Source organism: Nyctereutes procyonoides, unplaced genomic scaffold, assembly GCF_905146905.1.
Source record: "Nyctereutes procyonoides isolate TBG_1078 unplaced genomic scaffold, NYPRO_anot_genome, whole genome shotgun sequence".
NCBI lineage: Eukaryota > Metazoa > Chordata > Mammalia > Carnivora > Canidae > Nyctereutes > Nyctereutes procyonoides.
This window is the reverse complement of record NW_026575047.1, coordinates 33,073,550-33,099,598: the sequence shown is the minus strand read 5'-3', so window position 1 is coordinate 33,099,598 and position 26,049 is coordinate 33,073,550. Positions and strand designations below refer to the sequence as shown.

The 26,049-nt window shown below is 46.7% G+C and overlaps 1 protein-coding gene across 5 annotated transcripts in view; it reads left to right on the top strand.

Annotated features, from left to right (window-relative positions):
• Positions 1–1,654: 1,654 nt before the first annotated feature.
• Positions 1,655–26,049, top strand: part of KIAA0232 (KIAA0232 ortholog) — an 89,475-nt gene continuing 65,080 nt past the window's right edge. For 2 of the 5 annotated variants that reach the window (XM_055326312.1, XM_055326313.1), the window contains exon 1: positions 1,655–1,821. The gene's annotated coding sequence lies outside the window, so the exon portion shown is untranslated. Of the gene's footprint in view, positions 1,822–4,436; positions 4,491–4,876; positions 4,957–26,049 lie in introns of those variants that run through there. The other 3 variants (XM_055326310.1, XM_055326309.1, XM_055326311.1) reach the window with 3 other exon arrangements.

The following is a 26,049-nucleotide window of genomic DNA, read 5'->3' as shown; positions in this document are numbered from 1 at the left end:
GTTCATAAATTATTTCACAAAATGATGAGTGTAGATGACAGCTAGGTTACCAATGTAACATGTTGATCAGTCCACAAATCCCTCCTATTGGGAGGGAGATTTCACTGGTTTGTGAAGTCCAGGTTTGGAAGCCCTTGGCAGCTAGACTCCCAAGCTTCCTTTACTGGCCTCTCCTTTGTTCCAGACCACCCTGGCTTTCCCACACCCTCTCATCCTCTCCCTCCCTTCTTAGACTGAGCTCCAAGAAGGCAGGCCCCACCTCTGCCTGGCATGGAGTCAAACCCAGCACAGGTGCTCAGAAGGTGTTGATTGAACCATCACACTGTGATTTGCGAGGAGGTACATTCAACCCAGATGAACCTCAGAATACAAAATTGCGAGCCAGCTCATGAGAAAGAGCTGCGCAAGGGAAGACCCCAGACTTCAGAGCCAGGGTCTGGATTCAAATCCTGCCTCCTGGCTTCAACTCCCCTCACCCCCAGCAGCACGGCTTAGGAAAGAAGAATCACTTTCCCTGAGCCTCGCTCCCTCACCTGTGATACGGGGATGATAATATCCAGGATTCTTTTGAAGAGCAAAAGACATGTTTGCAGAAAACCACTTTGTAGGTGGTATGTAAATGATAGTTCCCCATGGTCGTCCCTCCAGCACCGGGCACAGTGCCCAGCTGGCCCCTTCCCAGTCTGTACTTCTGCTTCTGCCAGGAGCCTGTGAGCCGGGTGCCTCGCAAGTTCTGAACAGAAAAGCTCAATGCCTGGCACCTGGTGGGTGCTCAATAAGTAAATCAACGGAACGATGACCCTGGGCAGGTCACTCCCCCTGTGGACGGGGTTTCCTCTTTGGAAGCGGGTAATCTCCCGGTTTCATCGTCTCTGGTGCCTATCGTACTTAATTATTTGCTTTTTAAGGACAGGACTAGGAATCACATCTAAGGAAGGTGGGTGTGAAGAGAGACGTTGATTAAAAGGTTAGTGCACATTTTTGGTTCCCACTTTCGAATGTTCCAGAATTTATTTTTGCCTCCTTAATAAAAAGAGCCATGTCACATCTCTTTAGCTTGTCTTCTGGGTTTCTTTAAAAAAAAAAAAATAAAGTCTTTATTTTAAACCGCCCACTCCAGCCATCCCAGGACGCGGTTAGGAGGGGGCGCAGACAGGTGGAGCCAGCGCCCGGAAAGGCGGGGGCTGCCCGGGGCCGCGGGGGGGGGAGGGGGAGGGGGAGGGGGCGGCGCAGGGCGAGCCGCGCGGCCTCGGCGGGGTCTGGGGTCGCGGGGCTCTGGCCTCGGGGCGGCCCCCTCCCACGGCCCGCTCGTGGCGGGGGGCGCTGTCGCGGGCAGCCCTGCCCCCAGCCCCAGCCCCCGCCCCCAGCCCCCAGCCCCGCGCGGGCAGCCGGCGCGCACGCCCCGCCCGGGGACCCGCCAGGGCCAGGGCCAGGGCCAGGGCCAGGGCCGGGGCCGCCCGCCGGTGCGCCCGCCGGTCCGCCCACGGGGCCCCCGGCCGGAGGGGCGGGGCGCGGCGGGGCCGGGCGGGCGGGCGGGCGGGCGGCGGGCGGGGCGGGGCGGGGCGGCCGGCGCTGATGTAATCCGGCGGCTGGGCGGAAGGATCCGGAGCGCGCCGGGCTGGCGGGGCGCTGAGGCCAGTTGCCGGGTAACGGAGCGGAGCGGCCGCGCCGCCTCCCGCCCTCCGCCGAGTGGCGCCCGAGCCGCCGCCGCTTTACGTAAGGCGCAGGCCAGGGCCGCCGGCGCTCGGCAGCCGCTCCAGCCCTCGCCGCGCCAGGAGGCGCCCCCGCCGGCCGCCGCCGCGCCGCACGGCCGCTCGGCAGGTACCGCGGGCGGGGGCGGGGGCGGGGGCGGGGCGGGGTGGGGTCGGGGTCGGCCGGAGGGGCGCGGGCCGGCCCGGGGCGGAGGGAGGCCGGCTGCCCCGACGGCCCGCAAGCTCCGCGGGAACCCGGCCGGGCCCGGAGCGCCCCGCACGGCGGCCCGCGGCCCCCCCGCCCCGGCTCCCCGGGCCCCCGGCCCCCCGGCTCCCCGGGCCCCGCGCCGTGCGCTCCGGGCTCCGCGCGCGGGCGCCGCACGATGAGTCCGCACAATGGGCCGGTGCGGCGGCCCTGGGAGCGGCTGGCGGCGGGGAGGCGAGGCGGGGCGCGGGCCGGGCCGGGGCCGGGGCCGGGGCCCGGGCGCGGAGCTCGGGGCGGGGGCGGGGGCGGGGGCGGGCGGGCGGCGGGGCTCCCCGGGGGCCGGCGGGTGGGCGCTCGCCGCGCTGCCCCGGCCCGCGCGTGCCTCCGCCCCTCCCCTCCAGCATTGTCCTCTGGGGGCCCGGGCGGGGAGACCGCCGCGGGGGAGGGGCCGCGGGGGCGGGGCGGGCGCTGACTGACGGGCGCGCGGGCCTGTGGCGCGGGGTCCGCGGAGGGGACGGCCGCGGGCGGGACGGCGGGGCCCGGGGGCGCGCGGCTCCTCCCCGCCCGGCTCCCCCTTCCCCTCTCGGCTCCGCGTTGCCCTCCCGCACCCCCCTGCCCGCCCGGCTCCCTCTTGCCGTCCCAGCTCCCCTCTGCCCTCCCAGTTCCCCCCGGCCTTCCCGGCTCTCCCTTGCCCTCCCGCACCCGCATGCCCTCCCGCTCCCCCTTGCCCTCCCATCTCCCCCCTGCCCGGTCCCCCCCTGCCCTCCCGGTCCCCCCTACCCGGCTCTCCCCTGCCCGGCTCCCCCCTGCCCTCCCAGCTCCCCCCTGCCCGGCTCCCCCCTGCCCTCCCAGCTCCCCCCTGCCCGGCTCCCCCTTGCCCTCCCAGCTCCCCCCTGCCCTCCCGGCTCCCCTCTGCCCTCCCAGTTCCCCCCGGCCTTCCCGGCTCTCCCTTGCCCTCCCGCACCCGCATGCCCTCCCGCTCCCCCTTGCCCTCCCATCTCCCCCCTGCCCGGTCCCCCCCTGCCCTCCCGGCTCCCCCCTACCCGGCTCTCCCCTGCCCGGCTCCCCCCTGCCCTCCCAGCTCCCCCCTGCCCGGCTCCCCCTTGCCCTCCCAGCTCCCCCCACCTGCTCTCCCAGCTCCCCCCTACCCGGCTTCCCCCTGCCCTCCCAGCTCCCCCCTACCCGGCTTCCCCCTGCCCTCCCAGCTCCCCCCTACCCGGCTTCCCCCTGCCCTCCCAGCTCCCCCCTACCCGGCTTCCCCCTGCCCTCCCAGCTCCCCCCTGCCCGGCTCCCTGCGTCCCCCGGCCGGGTACGCGGACTTGGCGCGTGCGAAATGCCGCCTGACGCCCGCGGGTGTCGCGTGCCGCGGGGCAGTGCGCAGGTGACCTGGCGTGCCCGGCTCGGGTGGCTGATCCCCGGTCGTGCTAGGACCCAGCGTTGATTTGTCTTTTCATCGCCTTTTCGTTTGGGGCCTCTCTGGCCTAGGTGTAGAGAGTTAACCCTAGGAGAGGGTAGAGGATGGAGCCGGGAGGGGACGTGCGGGTCCTTGCGATGATTTCCTTCTGGTTTTTGCTAATCATGACCTGGGTTGGATACTTGGATTCATTGTCCCAAGTTTCTAAGATAGGTTTTACATCTTTGGGCCTTTGCTTGTTTAAGAAAAAAAAAAAAACAAAAAAAAAAAAACAAAAAACCAAAACCAAAACCCGGTGGTAGAAGATGGGTGAAGGGGGAGTGGGGGCAGGCAATTTTGATAATAGGTGATGCTGTGGATAAAACTGTTCCATCAGATCCCCAAACTAGAATTCTCCTGTGCAGTGTAAGACCCGTGCCAGAACTCCTTGACCATTTTGTAGACTATGCACTTAAAGCGGGGGTGAAATCTACCAGTCTGCATCCTGAAGGTCACATATTCTGTCATTGGTTGTTTTGGATTGATCCATTCTTAAATGGGTCTCAGGATGTTTTTTATGCCATTTCTTTGTGACAAAGGCCATTTCTAAAATTGTGCCTTTGCGTACCTTTAGGTCAGCTCCTTGCAGCATTTACTTACTTTATATACTAGATTCCATTGCTGTACTTGTTAAATAATGAATGTTAAATTATTTAAAAAGTCATTTACTGCTGCAGTTTGGGCACGTGTCAGTTTTCATGTTTGTCACTTTGGCCCCTGGAATATTGAATGGAGGAGGGGAGACTACTACTCTTAAGTATTTAATTCCATTTAAATGGAATTAGAGGGTTTTTTGTTTTTTAAAGAAAAGTATGCCTTTAACATGGCATAAACATGAAGCAAATCTGTAATGATTTTAATGGTAATTAGCTTATTTGTTATACAAGTTGGAAACATTTAGGGAAATTACATGGATTTTTAGTATTTCTCTAATGGTATTATAGACCACTCTATAGGGTGGTAAAAGTAACATTTTTCAAAGGCAGTAGGATTATTTTTTTATTTTGCATTGTGTGTCTGGCTTTTCTCCCTGTTTTAGCAGCATTTGACTTGGAGCAATTAATGGTCTCTGAGTCAGTTTTCTGGTCTGTAAGATGGAAGAAATGATGACACTGTCCCACGGGGCAGTTGGTATGATCAGGTGAGGGGAGATGTGAAATAATTCTGTCAACAGTCCTCTTCTTTTAACATATTAGATTCGTACTAGTTTGCGAAGCCACAGACTCCTCTCTTGGCTGATGCTCTCTCTTTAGACTCCTCCCCACCTTCCTGTGCACACTTTTGCCTGGCTGCCAGAGTCCTCTGTCCTAAACACAGATCACATCTTGCCAGTCTCTGGCTCAGAAAGCTAAGATTGCCTGTTGTTTGGAGCCTAGATTCAAGGCCCCTTAGCCTGGGCCGAGTCATCTCTGAACTTGATGTGTCCTGTCACCTTTCTACACTGTCCCACAGAATGGGACTACACTCAGTTCTCAAAATGTGCCTGGCTACTTCCTTCTTTGCTTATGTCTTTTTTTCTGATTGCAGTGCTCTCCTGCCCTCTCCGGTTTTTTAAAAGTCCACACCCAATTTTATGTCCTCTGCAGCCCTTCAGAAACCTTGTCAATGTGAGTTATTCATTGCTGCAGTCATAACCCTCTGTTTTGCTTTCATGATTGCCTGTATCTCCTTGCATGTTGTATGTGAAACTCTGGCTGTGGTGGCCATGCCATTATTTCACTCCTAACACCTTGGTCAGGGGCTTAAACATTAAAGTATTCAAGTGTTTGCTAAATAAAGTCGAAGTCTGTCATCTGCATTATGTAGTATGTTTTCATAAGGTATTTTAATAGTACCAACCACAATGGTCCATGTGCAGTCTTACTACCTTGAGGATAGTTAATACTTAGAATATTTCTTTTCGATTATGTTTGATCTCTTGCATAATACTAGGTGGTATTTTTATACAAAGTAGAAACAGCCACCTCTGTCGTCTGTGTCTAAACTTCTAGGGTCCTTGAGTCTGCACTGCAAACTGAGAAGTCTGTACACCCCTCTCTTGGGTAGAGTGATGCAGAGCCCAAGTTTTAAAATATTTCCTACCTTTCAAATAAAATTGCCCTCCCAGCAGATTAAAGTTTGTTTTTTCCTGAGCGTTTTTTGTTCAAAGCTTTTTTTTTTTTTTTTTTTTTTTAAGATTTGTTATACATGTAAAAAGTAACTTGCTTTTGGGGAGGCTTATTTAAAAAACATTAGGCCTGGATTTGCACGATTTGGGTTGGTGTTTTGGCTCATCTCTTACCCCCTGTCACTGGGGGCAAGTTGGTTAGATCTTTCTTGGACTCCGTGTCTTTATTCTGTGAAATGAGAACAGTCTTGTCGGTGCTATTTTTGCTTTGCAGCGTCACTTAAAGTGGCTATACTTTGTGTGTGGCCTGTCCTCGTTCGGGTATAAGCTGACATGATGGCTTCGCCGCACATTTGTCCTCCTCCTGAGGCTGGAAACTTTTTGAGTCTTCCTTTTACCAGGTCTGCCTCCATGTCTCTTTTCCATCACCTTTCTCTTAGCACATCCCCTAGCCTGTCCTTCCCGTCCTCCCATAGATTATTACTGTAGGCCTGCCAATGGCCTTCCTTTTTCTAGTTTCTCTGGTCCTCCTGTGATCTGTTACCAGAATTGCTCAGGGGGTAGGTCAGAGCCCATCCCCCCCTAGGATGCACTGTCCCATCCCCCGCCCTGCCCCCAACCAGGCTGTTCTACCCCTGTAGGATGCACTGCTCTCCCCAGGATGCACTGCCTCCCCCCATGCACTGTGTGGAGGTTCTTGACATTCCCTCCCCCCCCCCCCCCAATTCGGCCACACCTGAGAGTTATGGCCTAGTTCTATTGGAAGGCTTACTCCTACAAGGATTTTCACCTTGGAGACACTACCACCAGTTGGGAATTAGTGATAAAGCAATCCCTTTAAGACTGATGCCGCCTGGCCTCGTTCAGCTTTCAGCCTCATTTCTCCTGCACCTCTCTTGTCACCTCCTATTTCAACACCAGACCTCTGGCGGCTATCATGCTTGTTTGTCCAGTTCCTTTACTTTGGAATGTCCTCTGAGTCTTGCTCTTCCTAGCAAAGTTCTTAATTCTGGAGGCTTGGCTTCAAGGCTTCTGCTTCTATGAGAGAAGCTTCTCCTGATTTTCAGAATTAACTCTTCCATTTTTCTCCCACACAGTGCTTGACTGATGCTTCCACTCAGTTATTTCTCCTTGTGACATTTTATTTAGTTCAGTCTTTACGTGGTGGTCTTTCCTGGATTTTAAACTCCTTGAGGGAAGAGAGAGAAACCTTATCCATTGCTGCTTCCTTCTAGTGTGCAGTGTGATTTCATACAGCACTTACTCATTAAATGCTTGACTGAATTCAGTCACTCTGCAGCCTCTGATTTCAGTGGAGGGGGAGCAGGGTTGGAATGGCTCTCTGTGAGAGCTTTGTGCTCCCCCAGGATACAGAACAGGGCCCAGCACATAGCAAGTGCTCAGTAAGTAGCAGCTGTTAACCATTATTTTGAGCAGGTGTAGAGAATACTAGTGGTTGTATAAGATGATAGATCGTATATGCTGGTTTACTGTAACAGTGTTCACAAATTGTGTCTGGGGCACCCATATAAGTGTGTATAAGTGGGGATCCCTGGGTGGCTCAGTGGTTTAGCGCCACTTTCGGCCCAGGGCGTGATCCTGGAGTCCCGGGATCGAGTCCCACGTCAGGCTCCCTGCATGGGGCCTGCTTCTCCTTCTGCCTGTGTCTCTGCCTCTCTCTCTCTCTCTGTGTGTGTGTGACTATCATAAATAAATAAAAATTAAAGAAAAAAAACTTTAAAAAGAAAAAGTCCTCTGGGTTTTCCACCTGCAGTCCTGTTCTTTCATTGATTTACTAACAAGTGGAAAAGTGAGTATTTGGTTGGAGAGGGCTCTTGCACTGCACGAAGCAGATTCGCGACAGTGGTCCTAAGGTATTCTGAAGACAGGTAGACCTATCTGTAGGTGAGCCAGGTTTTTTGCACATGGCTTAAGAAAGTCAGTGGAAAATGGGAATTGTTCTTTTCACCGTATGTTATTTTTCAGTAAAGCAAATGTTTTCATTTTAATCTTTTGTAATTATTAAATGATAGAATTTCTATTTAGAATATTTGGAGTGACTGTTGAAAAAAAATTATTTTAATAAAGATTTATTCATTTGAGAGAGAGCATGGGGTGGGGAGAGAAGCAGACTCCCCACTGAGCAGAGAGCAGGACTCCTCTAGATCTCAGAACCAGAGATGAAGGCAGACAGTTAACCGACTGAGCCCGGTGACTGTTGAAATTCTAATTTTGGTATTTTCTCCAAACCATTCCTGATCACTAGGCTTTCTCATAGCTTTGTGTCTCTTCCTTTGTCTGGTCATCATTCTTATTACCCCCCTGGCTGGCGAAGGGGAAACTAGGTGAGGAAAACCAGCTATAATTTTGAAACATTTAATTGTTTAGTTACTATTTTTAAGTTTATATGTATTACTGATTGAAAGATGTATCCAGAAACTTTAAAAAGTGGAATCTGGGGATCCCTGGGTGGCGCAGCGGTTTGGCGCCTGCCTTTGGCCCAGGGCGCAATCCTGGAGACCCGGGATCGAATCCCACGTCAGGCTCCCGGTGCATGGAGCCTGCTTCTCCCTCTGCCTGTGTCTCTGCCTCTCTCTCTTTCTGTGTGACTATCATAAATAAATAAAAATAAAAATAAAAAATAAAAAGTGGAATCTGTTGGTTCTAACATAATATGGAATTCCCTATTTTCAGCAACATAGGTGAATGTATTGATTGCTATTTAATTTACATTGACTGTACTTAGGATTATGAGCTTTTTTGAAAGACATCATTGAAAATCTATATATTCTTAATCTTTCTTAAAACGTGCCTCACAGAATTTGGGATGATAGGGCTATCCCAGCAGATGAACTAGTATCTACATTCAAAATAAACACAATGAGATGGTTAGTTTAATAATTGCAATATGCTTGAGAATGTGCTGCTTTGTGTGTGTTTCTAGCTAGAGTGGTAAAGAAATGGTAGTTCTGTGAATACGGGCACTGTGTGTGTGTGTGCGCGTGTTTGCGTTTGCTTCTCTGGTGATGGGAAGCGAGCTGGGCACTGTCAGCAGTCCTCAGGGTACCTGGAACAGGGCAGTGTTGCTCAGTACATACTGAAATAAGTCCGTCACCTATGGAGGAGAAAAATCATGGAGATAAATAAATGTAAGGAAAATGTGCCTTAGTACATTTTCAGATTTATTTTTTGGTGATGCAGTTGTTACTTCAGTAGGGCAGGGGGGTAGAAAATAAGGAGGGACTTATTTCCCTTTTCAGCCAGGAGTTTCTAGCTCAATTACATTTTCCAGAGTACCTTTGGAATCTTAATAGCCAGTACATAACTATTTCAAAATTTTTGCCCAGGTTGAGGATTTATCCAAGCCCTTAATTTATTTATTCAGTTACTAGCTTTTCCTTAGGTGTCTGAATAACATTTTGCTTCTTAGCATTTTCTGTGAAGATTTTAATGGAGAGAAAGGTGAAATGGAATAGACACTTAAATTCTTTTTTTGGTGGTGGTTATGTACCACTGCTTTCTTTCATAACCACCATAGATAATTGAATACTGATTGCATTTTTATTTTGTTTTGTTTTTGCTAGTACCAGCACAGGAGTTTCTTGTTTTTATGAATTTAAAAAGTTTATTTAAAACTGTTAGGGGCGCCTGTGTGGCTCAGTCAGTGAAGCGTCTGCCTTCAGTTGATTTCATGATCCTGGGGTCCTGGGATCGAGCCCCTATGTCAGGCTCCCTGCTCAGTGGGGAGTCTGCTTCTCCCTCTCCCTCTGAGCCCCCCGCCCCCCATGATTTCTCTCCCTCTGTCAAATAAAGTAAAATATTAAAAAAAATTTTTGGGGGATGCCTGGGTGGCTCAATGGTTGAGCGTCTGGCTTTGGCCCAGGGTGTGATCCTGGAGTCCCGGGATCGAGTCCCACATTGGGCTTCCTGCATGGAGCCTGCTTTTCCTCTCTCTGCCTGTGTCTCTGCCTTTCTCTCTGTGTGTCTCATGTATAAATAAAATCTTTAAAAAATTTTTTTTTTGTTTAAATTAAAGTAGAGATGCCTGGCTGGCTTAGTTGGAAGAGCATGTGACTCTTGATCATGCAGTCATGAGTTCGAGCCCCATGTTAGGTGTAGAGATTACTTAAGTAAATAAATATATTATTTTAAATTTTTATTTATTTATGATAGTCACAGAGAGAGAGAGGCAGAGACACAGAGGGAGAAGCAGGCTCCATGCACCGGGAGCCCGACGTGGGATTCGATCCCTGGTCTCCAGGATCGCGCCCTGGGCCAAAGGCAGGCGCCAAACCGCTGCGCCACCCAGGGGTCCCATAAATAAATATTTTTTAAAAATTAAAAAAAACTGGGACGCCTGGGTGGCTCAGGGGTTGAGCATCTGTCTTCTGCTCAGGGCGTGATCCCAGGGTACTGGGATCGAGTCCCACATTGGGCTCCCTGCATGGAGCCTGCTTCTCCTCCCGCCTGTGTCTCTGTGTCTCTCTCTCCGTGTCTCTCATGAATAAATAAATAAAATCTTTAAAAATTTTTTTTAGAAAACTATTAAAATATATTTCGTATGATTCATCAAAACCTTATTCCAAATAACAGTAACTATTATAAAATCTGTTTTATTTGTTTATTTTTTAAAGATTTATTTATTTATTCATTCAGAGAGAGAGAGAGAGAGAGAGAGAGAGAGAGAGAGAGGCAGAGACTCAGGCAGAGGGAGAAGAAGGCTCCATGCAGGAAGCCTGATGTGGGACTCGATCCTGGGTCTCCAGGATCACTCCCCAGGCTGCAGGGGTGCTAAACTGCTGCTCCACCAGGGCTGCCCAAAATCTGTTTTATTTTTTAAAGTACATGTTAAGGAATCTAAAAAAGATTAAAAGATGAAAAGTAAAGGGACTCCTGTTTGGCTCAGCCGTTGGGCATCTGCCTTTGGGTCAGGGCGTGATCCCGGGGTCCTGGGATCAAGTAAGTCCCACATCGGGCTCCCCGCAGGGTGCCTGCTTCTCCCTCTGCCTATGTCTCTGCCTCTCTCTGTGTCTCTCATGAATAAATAAATAAAATTTTTTTTTTAATAAATAAAATCTTAAAAGAGGAAAGTCTCCTTTATCATTCTCCTTCCCCTCCCGTACTCATCCTGTACTGGGAAAAAAAAAAAAAAACACTGATAAGTTTCTCAGATGTCTTAGGAAAAAAATATACCAATGCTTCTAAAAAATGGAGTCATTGTAGAGAGTGTTCTATGTTTAAGCAAATCCTGAACTTTGTATCTTGGAATGCTTTCCATATCAGCACAGACAGATCTTCTTTATGTACAGATCTACCTCCCTGCGGGTTTTTTTTTTTTTTTTTTGTGCCTCCTATTCCACTGTATGAATGTGCCAGAATTTACTGAACTAGTTAATGGGACAGACTTCCGTGTTTTATTCTAACACAGTGTTGCTGTGAACATTCTTAACACGTGTCTTGGTGAACTTCCATGAATAACCTCCTTACTCTGAGCAGCCTAAAAAATGAGCAAGTTTCTAACTTCTCTAAATCGTCATTGATCATGTTAAAATTTTTTCTTGGTGGGTATGTTTTAACAGTTCCAGACATTAGGCTGGATATTTTCTTCTTTCAGGTGGTCCTGTGATATAATTTTGTGCTACTGAGGAAGAAGTTTTTGTATTGCATGTTCAGTGCTAGGGTAACAGATATTACAAAGCGTCAGGGTCGGCTTCATGAGCCAGCCACCTGTGCAGTCACACAGGGTCCTCACTTGGTTTAATGCTTTTTTCTTTTTCTTTTTTTTTAAGCAAGGAGCCCAATATGGGGCTCCATCCCAGGACCCTGGGATTATGACCTGAGCTGAAGGCAGATGATTCATTGAGCCACCCATGTATCACAGCCTTGATACTGTTAAGAATTTTGATCGAGGCCTACATTTTCACTTTGCCTACCAATTATGTCAGTCCTATAAAGACTTCAGAAGAATTTTTTTTAATAGGGGGAGCAGAGGGAGAGAGAGGAAAAATCTTAAGCAGGCTCTACACCCAGTGTGGAGCCCAATGTGGGGCTTGATCTCACTACCCTGAGATCATGACCTGAGTGGAAATTAAGAATCAGATGCTTAACTGACTGAGTCAACAAGGCACCCCAGTCCTGTAAACACTTTTTAAAGAAGTACCCCTCATTTTCATGCCTCCTAATCCTCCCTGTGAATAACAACCACTAACAATTTAATTATCCACTTGGAGACTTTCTAATGCATATACAAGTCCACATAGGTCACTCTTGAGTCTTTTTAAGTCTACTAATTAAGTCTATGCAAACTCCGTGTGTATTTTCTTGAGAAACCTCTAATGATCTAGAATGCTGCAAACTTAAAAAAATTTTTTTGGGTAGCCCGGGTGGCTCAGCGGTTTAGCTGCGGCCCAGGGCCTGATCCTGGAGACTCGGGATTGAGTCCCACATCGGGCTCCCTGCATGGAGTCTGGTTCTCCCTCTGCCTGTGTCTCTGCGCCTCTCTCTCTCTCTCTGTCTCTCTCAGTCTCTCTCATTAATAAAATAAATAAAATCTTTAAAAAAAACTTTTTTATATATATATATTTTTATTGGAGTTCCATTTGCCAACATACAGTATAACACCCAGTGCTCATCCTGTCAAGTGCCCCCTCCCTCAGTGCCCGTCACCCCATCTCCCCATCCACCTCTCCTTCCACTACTCCTTGTTCGTTTCCCAGAGTTAGGAGTCTCTCATGTTTTGTCACCCTCTCTATTTTAAAGGAGCTGTAAAGGGCTCCTGGTTAAGTGTCTGCCTTTGGCTTAGTTTATGATCTCTGAGTCCTGGGATCTAGCCCTGCATTGGGCTCCCTGCGCAGCGGGGAGCCTGCTTCTCCCTTTCCCTCTACTGCTTCCTCTGCTTGTGTGCCCTCGAGGTGCTCTCTCTCGCTCTCGCTCGCTCTCGCTCGCTCTCTCTCGCTCTCTCGCTCTCGCTCGCTCTCTCTCGCTCTCTCGCTCTCGCTCGCTCTCTCTCGCTCTCTCTCGCTCTCTCGCTCTCGCTCGCTCTCGCTCTCTCTCGCTCTCTCTCAAATAAAATCTTTAAAGGAGCTGTAAAAACAGCGGTAGAAAGTTGGTACTGAACTGCAGTTTTAGATTTCGTATTGGTTGATTTGTGTTTTTAAAGCATGCTTTACTTCAAGCTTTAGGGAAACGGTTTAAGTTTCAGGCTGTTAAGATACCTATCTTTGGGATTTCATTTGCTGAAATCTAGTAAAATGAATCCTAAGCCCATCACAGGCAAGTCAGGAATGAAAATAAGGTTTAACCATCAGTTAGGGTCAATTGAACAAGGGATCACTAGTGGGTATACAGGATTATTTGGGGCTTTATTTAGTTAAAAAGTGATCGGAATACTTAGAGCTACAGAGAGAGTGGGTAAGGAGGGGAGTGAGTCCACACTTGTTCAGCAGCTCCTTCACAGCAAGCCTGGTGTGAGGGACCTCAGGAGACTCCTGTATCTTCTTGATAACCTTGAGAGGTGGTGTCCTTTCCATTTTATAAAGGGTGCAGCTGTGGCTCAGAGGCCTCAAGAAGTTTCCCAATTACAAATAGCATGTGACAAAGCTGGAGCCCAAACTTCTAAACTTGGAACTTAGTCCATTTTCTTTCCTCTGCCCTACTCTTCCTAGAGGTTTATTCCTTCCCACAATACTTGTTTACTGCCTGCAGTGTCCTAGGCACAGATGCCATGATGCTCAGACTTGCAGGAGGCTTACAGGGATTTGCCTTGAGAGGGAAAACGAGGGAGCAGGAGTGTGGAATTGCAGACTGCTGACCTCTGTGCAGGTGAGACCTTGCACAGGGGAGCGAGGGGAGGAGGAACCCGATGGGAGGAGCTATTAGGGGGCCTGTGACAGCCTGGGTGGCCTGGGTCTAGTACTTCCTGCTGCTCAGCATTGCTGAGGGTGGCCTGATGTCCTTGCTTTGGTGACTCTGAATGTGCCACAGCGGGAGGCTGTGGGTCAGCTTGGCTCCCCACAGCAGGTTCTTGTGAAGGGTCAGAGCAGGGCACCCCCTGGTCTCCACTCACATGTGGCACTGTTCGGTCCTGATGAGATGAGTAAGCACGTGGCTACATATGTCAAGTGAAAATTCCTGCTAAAAGAAAAAATAAAGCAGGAAACGAGGGTCATGTGGGATAGGTGGACAGGGAAGGGCTCCCTGAAAGGATGCCACTTGAGCTGAGGCCCGAAGGAAATAGGGGAAAGAGCTAGGATGCTATCTGGGGGCAGAGTATCATCCAGAGGGAGAGCGGAACAGGTGAAAGACCCTGATTCTGGGTGTGTTATGAAGGTGGACTGTGTATTTGCAGGTGGGTTAGGTATGGGATGTGAGAAGAGGATGAAGGATCTAGATGATGCCAAACCTTTTGGCTTGAGCAGTGGAGGCATGAAGTTGCCTTGGCTGATATTGGGAAGGTCTCAGCAAGGATGGTGGTTGTGAGAATGCAGTTTTTGTATTTTTTTGAAGACCTGTTACAAGTTGAGATGCTAGTCAGACCCGTAACTGTCTAGTAGCCTCATGACTCTAGAATTCTGGCATTCATGAGAGAAGCAGAGTCTAGTTTGGAGGAATTGCTACCTAGATGGTATTTAAAATCATGGGACTGGAGATCATGTAGGATGGTGCTGTTCAGTAAGCTAGCCTTGAGCCACATGTGGTTTTTGAGCACTTAAATTGTGGCTAGTTTGACTTGAGAAATGCTGTGTCATACATACACCAGATTTCCAAGACTCAGTATGGGGAGAAAAGAATGTAAAATATCAATGATTTTTTACCTCAGTTATGTTTGGGGTGATTATATTTTGAATCTATAGAGTTAAATAAAATATATTGCTAAAATTAATTTTACCCATTTCCTTTTTAATGTGGCTACTGGAAAATTTGACATTGAATACTGGTAACTTATATCTTGCTGTTGGGTGGTACTAATGGAGGAAGCACATGTAGGTAGAGAAGTCCAAGGACAGCCTGGAGAGCCAGCGGAGGGGAGTTGGAGGAGGGTGGTGGTGATATTAGTTGTAGTCTATGGGCAAGTGAGCTTCTCTAAAGTTTCTCTAGAACTTGTGGAAAAGAATCAGAGAGCAACTGGGCCTGGCCACCGTACAGTAGATGGGCTTAACTCTTTAGACAGGAACAGATTTCAGACATGGTCTGGAGGATCAGGATCTTTCCCTATGACTCTTTTTGTTTTTGGTTTTGTTTTAAAGTGAGTTTCATCAGGACGAGGATGCAGCCTGTACAGTGAGAGCTTTGCTGTAATGTGGCCTTTGCAGAAGAACCACACAGTTGAAGAAAGCACACACGTAGGAGCTTTGATGCAGTTAATGCAGCCAGGTGACTCTAATGACCCTCAAAACCTTGGTCTCAGGCTCTCTCCCACCTTGTACCTTTGCTTGATGCAATTCCTGTAAGAATATCTTACCTCCCTTCTCATTCTGTGTTCAGTAGAGTACATTTTAATGTTCCCTTAGGCCCTGGAAGCGGACTCAGCCACCTTGAGGGAGGGCTTTGTTACCATCTCTCTTGTCATTCGGTTCCGGTCAGCATGATCTCCTGTCCAGGCCACTCTCACCCTGAGCATCTTCCAGAGACCTGGAGCTGGGACCAGGCTTTGACCCCAGTTGGTCTCAGGACCTTGCAGGTGCTGCTGCTCACGGGCTGCTGCTTATTACTGCACCGGTGAGGACTGGTGGGCACCAGTGGCTGTATTGTTACAGTATCAGGCAAAGGTTTCTTCCTTTACATCTTACTCTTTCCCCCCTGCATTTCTCCCATTTCTAAACACACACATGCACATTTAGGAACAATGTTCATGACAGTTTTTCCCCCTAGCTATGTGATAGAAACTGTCATGGAAATGGAAACTCCTCTGAGTGGACTTACCCGGACCTTGCCAAGGCAGGCAAAGGAGTACCTTGAAAAGGACCTGGTAGCATCTTGCAGTCTGCTGTTGGCTAAAGTGGAGCCAAAGCTGGTCTCACTTTCCCTCTGGCACAGGGTTCAGGTCTGTCAGCTTCTCAAAGTGTCTCTAGGTCTGTGGGGATGGTGAACAGTAGTGGCTAAGCCAAAAGCTTTGATTAGGAAGGATATGCTAAATGCAACGTAAAAAGGCTTTGCTTTGATCCTTCAAAATTGTGAGACAGTGAGGCTGCAAGTTGGATGAGGGGCCAGTGGTGGACTGCACCTGGACTGCAATGGCCCTGGTCTGCACCTGCTTTTGGATCCCGACTACACTTTAGTGTCTTAATCCATAAATGCAGAGGTTTGGTTTAGCTCCCTGTTTTTTCATGCTGTAAAAGTGGTATCTGGCACACAGCAGGTACTCAAATGTTTGTTGAATGAATGGATGGATGGGAGGGAGGGAGCCTAGACACTTACGGCCTAAGGTGGTGGTGGTGGGGGGGGCAGGAGTTTGGGTAATCCCTGTGCTCCTCACCTGTGCCACTATAACCTGTTTCAGGCATAGTATTAGGTTTTGCCTCTTTGAGAAATGTCTGAACAGCACTAGATGAGATGGTGTCTCAGAGTGTTACATCATCATGCTCCTGGCACCGATGCCTGTGCATTCCTTCCTCCTCACCATCATATTGCATGTTCTTTTCATGAACTGGAAGCTGCAGGAGCTTCCCAGGGCTGCCATGAGGCAGTGCCACAGCCTGGGCAGCTGACAGCGACACAGATTTATCATTCCAGGTCTGAAATGCAGGTGTCAGGAGGCTGGGTTCCTTCTGATGGTTCTGAGGAAGGACCTATTCTCTGCCTCTCTCTTGGCTTCTGGTGTCCTCAGCTTGTATGCATCTCTGTCAGCACGTGGCCTCCTCTCTGGGTCCCTGTCCCCGTTTCCCTTATCTCATAAGGATATTGGGTTAGGGTCTGAACCGAGGTAGATTGACTAGTGGTTGTAAGAGAATGAAAAGGAGAGACTTGCTGAAAGTGACTGTGGTTCCTAGGACTTTGATTAGCATATCCATGTTCCTAAACATGGAATGGAGAGTTTCCATGGAGTGGAAATGTGGATTCTGGTTTATCTACAGAGCAAATGATGACATGGGCCATTGAAGATGCTTATTTCATTTCATGTGCTGAAATCACATTCTTCTAGCTTTAAAATTACCAGAGAACATCCCACCATTGCCCCTCATTTTAAGCTGCTTTGTCACCCCCACTGTGTCCTGCATATTCACCAAATGGTGGTGGTTTCCGATTTTTTTTTAATAAATATATATTTATTTATTTATATTTTTGGTTTCTGATATTTAAATACAGTTAAGGGTCACTTGATTCTGATGGGGCAGTCAGTTCCTATGTGAGTGTCACAAGTTGGGGTCTTTGGGAAGCAGATTCTCTGGAGAGTACCCGTAGACAGTTCAGCTGATGTTGATTAAGAGGTACCTGTGGGGGTGGTGCAGTCAGTTAAGTGTCTGACTCTTGGTTTTGGCTCAGATCATGAAATTGAGCCCCACATCAGGCTCCGTACTTAAGATTCTTTCTTCTCTTTTCCTCTGTGCCCCACCCCCTCAGTTCTCTCTTTCTCTTAAAAAACAAAATGAAAAGGCACCCATGGGGTCCACTCCTGTAGAAAGGAGGAAGACATTGGGCTGCCTTTGTAGGCGCAGCCCAGCCTTGGCTAACCCCATGGGGAGGTGTGAAGCTAGAATAGCCCTTTGGAGTCACCCCCAAGATGCACCAAATGACCAGACCTGCACGCTCACATTACTTGTTGGAGGTGGAGATCTCTTGGGAAGGATGTTAGATGGGGCCGCTTTTTGTCTCTGGGGCAGTCCCTGAAGAGACTGACAGTCCCTGAAGAGGCTGACATGGCACTCCTGGTGGCCCACAGCACTTCCTTCATGGGGGTCTGGGTGGTACAGCAGTGTCAGCCACAGTTAGATGGTAGCTTTCCTAGAAAAAGTTTTTATTGATTTGATTTAATTTAACGTATTTGTTGGCCTTCTGAAGAAATATGGGGTAACTGGGCTCCCCTTTCTCTGAGTCCCTTTAGCTGTCCTCCCCATCTCCCACTACATGTGAAATGGGGGGGCATAAATAGTTAAAGTGCACATTATGCTTTTCTTTTCCTCATTAAACATACTGGTTTCGGGCGCCAAGGGGGCTCAGCCAGTTGAGCATCTGCTTTTGGATCAGGTCATGATCTTGGCGTCCTGGGATTGAGCCCCATGTCAGGCTCCCTGCTCCTCCCCCTGCTCATGCTCTGTCAAATAAATAAAATCTTAACAGCAACATACTGGTTTCCTTAAACTTAAATAATTTCACATGGTACCTATGATAACCTGTGATTTTCTTGGTGTGATTGAGACTTCTTTGATTTTCTTTAGCCATCTAGCTGCATATTTTCACAAATTTATCAGTGGCATTAGGATCCCTGGAACAATAGCTCAGTCTCAAAATTTTGGGACCTATTTCATGTGAATATAAAGTTCTTGGTTCATTTAATCCTACCTTCCTTTTTCCCTTTGTTTGAATTTGTCCGGCTTTAATGATTTGAAGGACTCCTTAAGGGGGATCTGTGGTCAAATGGGACTCCCCAAGATCAGAATTTAACTCTTGGATAGCTGGAGTTAGGTGTGCATCATTGCTGCTAAAGGCCTTCCTTTGGGGCCAGAAGGACCCTTTCAGTGGTTGCAAGTTGTTACCAGATAGTCCATAGCTGAGAGGAGCTTGACTCTGGAGTTAGTCTCGTCTGCTTTCAGATCCCAGCTCTTCCTCTTTCTTGCTGTTTGGAGAAATCAATTTTCTATTCTCAGTTTTTGTATTATCTGTACAAAGGGAATAATAACGGTGTCTACCTCATGGGGTGTTCAAATGAAATGAACATGCATGTAGAACACTTCGATAGTAAATTCCATAAACAGAAGCTGCTTCTGCTGTCACTGGAGGAAAACCACCTTTATGTTATAGGACAGGAAGTACCTTCACTCATCTATTCTAGACATCGAGGACTGAACTATAGCTATGATCTTAGCAAACTGCAAATAGAAGGAAATGTCCCTGACCAGTGCAGGCTGTCTAGAGAAAACCTACAGAGAACATCAGTTTTAATGAGGAAGTGTGGGGACATTTCCTGTATAGTTGGGTACAGAACAAAGGACACCCTGTGATGCCACTTGTTTTCATTGTGGTGCTGAGGTGAGGGCAGGCCTACATGACCCACCTAAGGATGGCAACTCTAGGAACGCAAAACTGTTGCATTTGCAGATGATGATTCTGTCTAAAACCTAGGAGAGTCTGTGACTGAGTATCTGGGAATTAACCTGTGTGTGGAACATGAAAACTTGGAAGGTCTAGGAGGAGACCTAAATAAATGGAGAAATGGTCCTCGTTCATAAATAGGAAGACTCAGTAGTGGAAAGCTGTCCGTTCTCCCGAAACTGATCTCTGTATTTAATGCATTTCCAATGAAAATCCCAGCAGGGTTTCTCAAGGAATGTGGTGGCTGATCCTAAGATTCTAAGCAAGAACAAAGGGCCAAGGTACTGGGAAGACGTTCCTGAGAACCAATCGATGCCTCACGTAAGAGCATAGTGGCTCAGGCAATGCAGTGTGTTGAGCAGAGGAGAGCCCAGGAGACGTGTGGTTATGGATCTAAAAGAGCTGTGTAGTGACATATGGGGATGGAGAGTAGATCCGTAAGTGACACCAGCACAGTTGGGCTTCCAGATAGAAAGATGGGCAATTAGGTCCTGCTGCATTAATTCTAGCTATAGGTGACTTGTAGACGGATTGAGGACCTGGATATTGTTTTAGATTTGATAAGGTTGTACTGTGGTGACAGGACCCCCAAATGTCAGGGCCTGAGCACCAAACAGTTCTTCGTGGCCCATGTCATGCATTGGCATCTGCGAGTCAGTTGTGGTGACTCTCCTCTTGAGACCTAGGCTGAGGAGGTGGCCCTGTTCGGGACACGATCTTTCTGTGCTAGCACGGGAGGCCAGGCCTAATCACATGATTGCTTTTCAGGCTGCTTGGATATGGCTTAGGTCATGTCTACTGCGGTCCATTGGCCACACCAGTTCCTGGGGCTCAGGGCGGGGCCTTTCAGCCTCTGGGAAGGCACCGCCGGCCTGTCCCATGGCCATGACCACAGGGGCCTGCTGTGTGATGGGACATATGAGGGAAACCAGGGGCTGCTTGGGAACAGTAGTTCAGTTTGCCACAATAGGAGAAGGAAACCTTGAATACATTTAAAAGAAAGTATAGACTAGCCTCTCACTGATCTTGAGGTGGGGAAAGACGGGGTGCCTGGCTGGCTCGTTCCGTACAGCATGGGACTCTTGTCCTTGGAGTAATGAGGTCAAGCTCCGCATTAGGCCTAGAGCTTCCTTTAAAAAAGAAAAAAAGTACATTTGTCACCTGGGGACCTTGGTAGAAGGGAGTTTGTGATTCAGTGGGTCTGATAAGTTCTGATGTAACATCTGCCATTGTAGTGACCATCTCTCCTCTTAAGCCTGGTCCTCAGTTGCTCTGGTAGTTAAAGTCACCATTGGTGGGGATGGAGAATTGATCTGTAATACAAAGGTTCTGCATAAATTACATAGGTTTTTGACCTTGTCACTGAGGAGCTGAAACGTGAATGTTTAGGGATTTTTTTTTTTTAATTTTAAAGATGTTATTTACTTACTCATGAGACTGAGGCAGAGACACAGGCAGAGGGAGAAGGAGGCTCCTTTTGGGGAGCCCAATATGGGACTCAATCCCAGGACCCTGGGATCACGACCCGAGCCAAAGGCAGTTGTTCAACTCCTGAGCCATCTAGGCACCCCCTGTCCAGGGATCTAGAACACAACTCTAATCCCAGATCACTCCTGTGGTTCTTGTTACAGGTTGTTAGGTGGTAGTACCTGAAAGATGCATCTGGATAAGATTACTCTCGTTTATTAAATATTTCCAGGGATTATTAGATTTTTTCCCAGAGTTGTCTTAATTTCATATTAACTTGAGTAGAATATTATTAACCCCCAAATTAAGTATTTTATGTGATAGAAAACTTGACCAGAATCTATAAGAAAAGCATAGTCAACTTTATATTTAAGAGGAGTCATTTGAAAGTTGACTTTTATGTTTAGTGTTTGGATACTTAACTGTTTCTGTTTATTTGCTTTTCTTAGCTGTTTGTGTATATTTGTTTATATGAGTGCATATGTCTGCTTTTTTCTTTACATTTACCTTTGTAATATTTATGATTTGAACATATCAGTGAGATTATAAAGTTTTGACCTGTATAGACCTCTACAGAACATCATGCCAGTCTATTTTTTTGAGGAGAAGGGTTTTTTGGTTTGGTTTTTAAAGTATTTTACTATTTGGGGGTGGGGAGGAGCAAGGGATGGGTGGAGAGAGATAAGCAGACTCTGTGCTGAGCACAGAGCCTGACATGAGGCTTGATCTCATGACCCTGAGATCATGACCTGAGTTGAAACCAAGAGTTGGACACTTAGCTGACTGAACCACCCAGGTGCCCTGAGAAGAGTTTTAATTAGTGTAAAATTCCAATCCAAAATCTATCACCTTTGTGCCATACTTTGCTAGATATTTTATTTTTATTTTTTGAAACTATTATGGGTACCTGAGTGGCTCAATCAGTTAAGCATCTGCCTTCAGCAAAATCATGGTCCTGAGGTCCTGGGATCAAGTCCCTCATCGGGCTCCCTGCTCAGTGGAGAGTCTGCTTCTCCCTCTCTCACTGCTTCCCCTGCTTTGTGTTCTCTCCTCCTATCAAATAAATAAAAAATAAAATCTTCCAAAAAAAACCCCTATTATTTTATTGTTAAGGAATTCACTTCTATGACTGTCATGAAGCCCAGGCTGGGTTACCTGGAGGTAACTATACTGACTCTGGAGTTTCTGGTTATAGGCATTGTCTTCTCTAACTCAGCTGAGACCCTGACTCATGAGGCCTCAATCCCTGCCTCCCTATTCCTGAAAGATGCTAAAGCCAACTGTGTAGGAGGCTTTTTCAGAGGAGAAGACCATTGTGTCTTCCCAGAAGACGAACATTTCCTTTTGCTTTATGAGGCAGGTAGCAGCCCTAAACCACAGGCAGGCTGGGACCTGTGCAGGCCACTGAATATATTAAAGATTTTATTTATTTTTAGGGAGAGTATAAGAGAGTGGGCATAGGGGGGAAGGGGGAGAAGGAGAGGGAGAGAGAGTCCCAAGAAGAGTCTGCTGAGTGCAGAGCCCAGTGTGAGGCTCAGTCCCATGACCCCAAGATCATGACCTGAGCAGAAATCAAGAGGTGGATAGTTCACTGGCTGTGCCACCCAGGTCTCCCGACCACTGACTATTTTAAATAGATTTTCAAGAATAGGGACACCTGGATGGCTCCGTGGTTGAGCGTCTGCCTTTGGCTTGGGTCATGATCCTGGGGTCCTCAGATCAAGTCTCCTCTGCCTATGTCTCTGCCTCTCTTATGAATAAATAAGTAAAATCTTAAAAAAATATTTTCGGGATCCCTGGGTGGCTCAGCGGTTTAGCCCCTGCCTTCGGCCCGGGGCGTGATCTTGGAGTCCCGGGATCGAGTCCCACATCGGGCTTCCTGCATGGAGCCTGCTTCTCCCTCTGTCAGTGTCTCTGCCTCTCTCTCACACATCTCTGTGTTTCTCATGAATAAATAAAATCTTTAAAAAAAAAACGTGGAAGTCAAAACAAGGCCTAATACAGACTTCTTTTAAAAAAAATATTTTCAAGAATATTGCATTATCTTTAAAGTATTTATATTTTGAGTCTTGAGTATCATTGATGTATGGAGAATTCCATAGGTACACAATCCTATTAATGCCACTCTACTTGGTCTCTAAGAGTAGTGGGGCCTCTCAGCGTGTTTCTCAGATTCTGGGGTGCCTCAGAGTACACTGAAAATCAGTAGCCTTTCTAAATTTTTTAGCCAGCTGTGCTTGACCCTAGCAAATGTTTATGGACTACAAGCACTTCTCAATTAGCTTGCCCTCCACCACCCCTGGAGCATGCCCCCTCCGAGCGCCCAAGCTTGGCCATCTTGAGTTCAGACACACTGGTCAGGTGAATTGACTCTTAGTGCTGGCTTCGCCATTAGCATCTTATTAGATCTCCGTCTTTTGAGCCACTAAAAACACTTGGTGGTTTTGTGCAGTGGAAGGAAATAAACCCAGGATCATTTCAATGGCTGTAAGCACCTCCTTGATCCCTCAGGTGTGTGCTTGCTGCTGTGCCTATAATACACGCTGGCAACTAAGTGGTGTGCATTGAGTGCATTGAATGCAGGCATAACCCCTTATGTGTGTATTCCAAGGTTATAGATAAGGACTAGGTGCGTCTAGGGGAAAGGGGGAAATCTGGAAGGTTCTGATCCCATATAAAAAGGAGTTTGGATTGATGTACAGCACAATAGAATTTATGCAGATTTTTTAAAGAGAAATAAAGGAGAAGGGTGTACTTAATGATCTTATTCTTAAATGGTATCTTTAGTTTAACTTTTCAACCTTAGGAAATTGAGGATGTAAGGACCCAAAAAGATCTAGGTCTTTCTTATGACTTGGCCCTTAGGAAAATGTTAAGTGTTTCTGGTTAAAAGGTCGTATTTCCCAAAGTGTTCTCAGGAACACAGAAAAGGTCTGTAATTAAATAAGTATGGAAAATGCTATCTACTTTGTTTCCTCCCTAGAGGTTCCAGATGCACATTACCATATTAAAAGTTTTAAGACCTCCTAAAATAAATAAAGCTACTTTTGTTTCAGTTCTGGTATTTCCCTAATTTATGCAAAAGGAAGAATTTCTAAGGCAAAAATAATAAATTTTTATATCACCTAGAATAATGAATACACTTTGGGGAAACTGTAGCAGGTTACATTTTAAATGATGACAATGTTCATTTTAAATAGCTTTCTAGGAACTCTAAGTACATAGTTAAGAGTCACAGCTAAAGACTTGATTTAATCTTTGAAACCTATAATTAATGGATGAAAAATACATGTACTTTGAACCTATTCTGAGTTCTGAAATGTATATCATTTTACAAATAGAGGATTTTATACTGATCCTTTAGAATTGCTAACAGGATATGAATCAGATAATGATCACAAAATTTTTTATTGAACTAGGTATCTCTTATTGAGAAACACTAAATCTTACCAAAGAATTGCTTATTATCGATAAATACCCAACGTTTGCTTCAACGTGGATGGAACTGGAGGGTATTCTGAGTGAAATGAGTCAATCGGAGAAGGACAAACATATGTTCTCACTCATTTGGGGAATATAAATAATAGTGAAAGGGAATAGAAGGGATGGGAGAAGAAATGGGTAGGAAATAACAGAAAGGGAGACAGAACATAAAGACTCCTAACTCTGGTAAATGAACTAGGGGTGGTGGAAGGGGAGGAGGGCCGGGGGTGGGGGTGAATGGGTGACTGGCACTGAGGGGGGGCAATTGACGGGATGAGCACGGGTGTTATTCTGTATGTTGGCAAATTGAACACCAATAAAAAATAAATTTATTATTAAAAAAATTGCTTATTATCTAATGTCATTTTGGAGAACTGTAATATGTATTACTTAGCTATGGCTTTATAATAGTATTTTAAAAAAATGGACCAACCACTCTCTTACCGGTGAGCCTCAGAATTTTAGGCCATTTTTCCCCCCACCTCTCGAAACTCAGAAAACAATTCACTTTGTAATTTGAGGTCAGTAGTTGAAAGCTGTAGACTGAAAAAAAAAAAAGCAAAAAGTATGTATATATTAAAAAAAATATATATATATGTATTTTAAATAGAGTGCATGCGTAGTGGGGAGGAGGGAGAGGGAGGGAGAGAATCTCAACGAGGCTCCACTCTGAGCAAGGAAACCTGATGACAGGAGGGCTTGATCTCATGTGACCTCAGATCCTGACCTGAGCCGAAATCAAGAGTCGGAAGCTTAACTAACTGAGCCGCCCAGGCCCCTGAAAGCTGTAGAATTTTTATGAACAGACATTTGACAAGCAACAGGGGCAGTCTGAAAAATGATTGATTGATTTTATTTATTCGTGAGAGAGGCAGAGGCAGAAGCAGGCTCCATGCAGGGACCCTGATGTGGGTGGGACTCGGTCCCTGGGACCCCAGGATCATGCCCTGAGTCAAAGGCAGATGCTCAATTACTGAGTCACCCAGGCATCCCGAAAAACTACTATAATACACCATGATCTAGTATCCTTTTTTTTTTTTTTAAGATTTTATTTATTCATGAGAGACAGGTAGGGGGAGACGCAAACTTCCTGTGGAGACCCCAGTTTGGGACTTGATCCCAGGACCCTGGGATTATGACCTGAGCTGAAGGCAGATGCTCAACCACTGAGCCACCCACGTGTCCCCATGATCTAGTATCTTATTTGATAAACTCTTTATCCTTGATTAAATGAATTTTATCATGTTAGATTAGAGCTTTTTGCATTTTCAAAATTCTAAAAATCTGCTTATTTAAATTTTTTGTTTCTAAATAAATTTGCTTAGTGTTTCTGAAAATTTTTATTTCTTAGAGTTGAAGGTCCGTTCAGTTTCTCTTAATTGAAGTTTTTAAATTTCTGAAATTTAGCTTGATCACCTTCCAGCAATTTTTCTAAAAGCTTTTAGGATTTCATAATAATGAATTTTGTTTTGATGTTTGAAGTTTGTTTGGTAGCTGTTTTATTGTTTGCAGGAAGACTGTTTCTTTTAGATGTCAGCGTATACATTTACTGCTTTCCCTCTGACCCAAAGGATTTTCCTCATGGGTTTTCATTCTATAAACTGCCCAACACGCGGTTTGCCCTTTCTAGGGGAAAAATGGCATTTTTTGGTAAGTCTCCAATAAGGGCTTTTTTGAAGGCATAAAACTGCCATTCTGTATCCCTGGTAACAAATTCTGATGTCTAATAGATCTAGATGAATTACAGACACTGATTATTATAATGTGATAACCTGCAGAGGTTTCAGTCTGGAAAAATCAGTCCAGTTTTTCAAACCAGAAATATTAACAGATAAGAATGAATCCTCAAATAACTGGCAACAGACTAAAATTAGAACACAGAAAAGGTCTGTAAATCAAGCAGTGTTACTTTGTATAAGCAGTTTATCTCCCTCTGGTTAGGCCAGTTACAGCTCTGAGAACCTGGAAGCTGACCCAACCTTTGGATTCTGTAAACCCTCGACAAGAGGAGATACTTTATCCAGTCTAGGCTGACAGCCTCCCTTTTATTTCCTCTCCTTAGACTGTGTTGTCGTTCTCATTTGTTTTTCCTTTAGTGGACGTCTGTTCTGTACTACTGATTCTCTGTAGAACCAAGTCCTTTTACCTACCATCATTATCTAGTTAGTTCTTCCTTTTTCTAATCTTTTCAGCTTAGAGATTCACCAGGTCTGTTATGTGTCTGCAATTTAGTAAGACCTTTGTTAGTTCCTATTACTATCAAGTAAATACTCTTACCTACAAGAACAACCCTACATTCATGAAAAGAATTCATTTTAACTGTCACTGGAGAATATACACGAACCAGTTCATTTCTGATAGACTGGCTAGTAAAAAAGGAATTTAATCTACATGC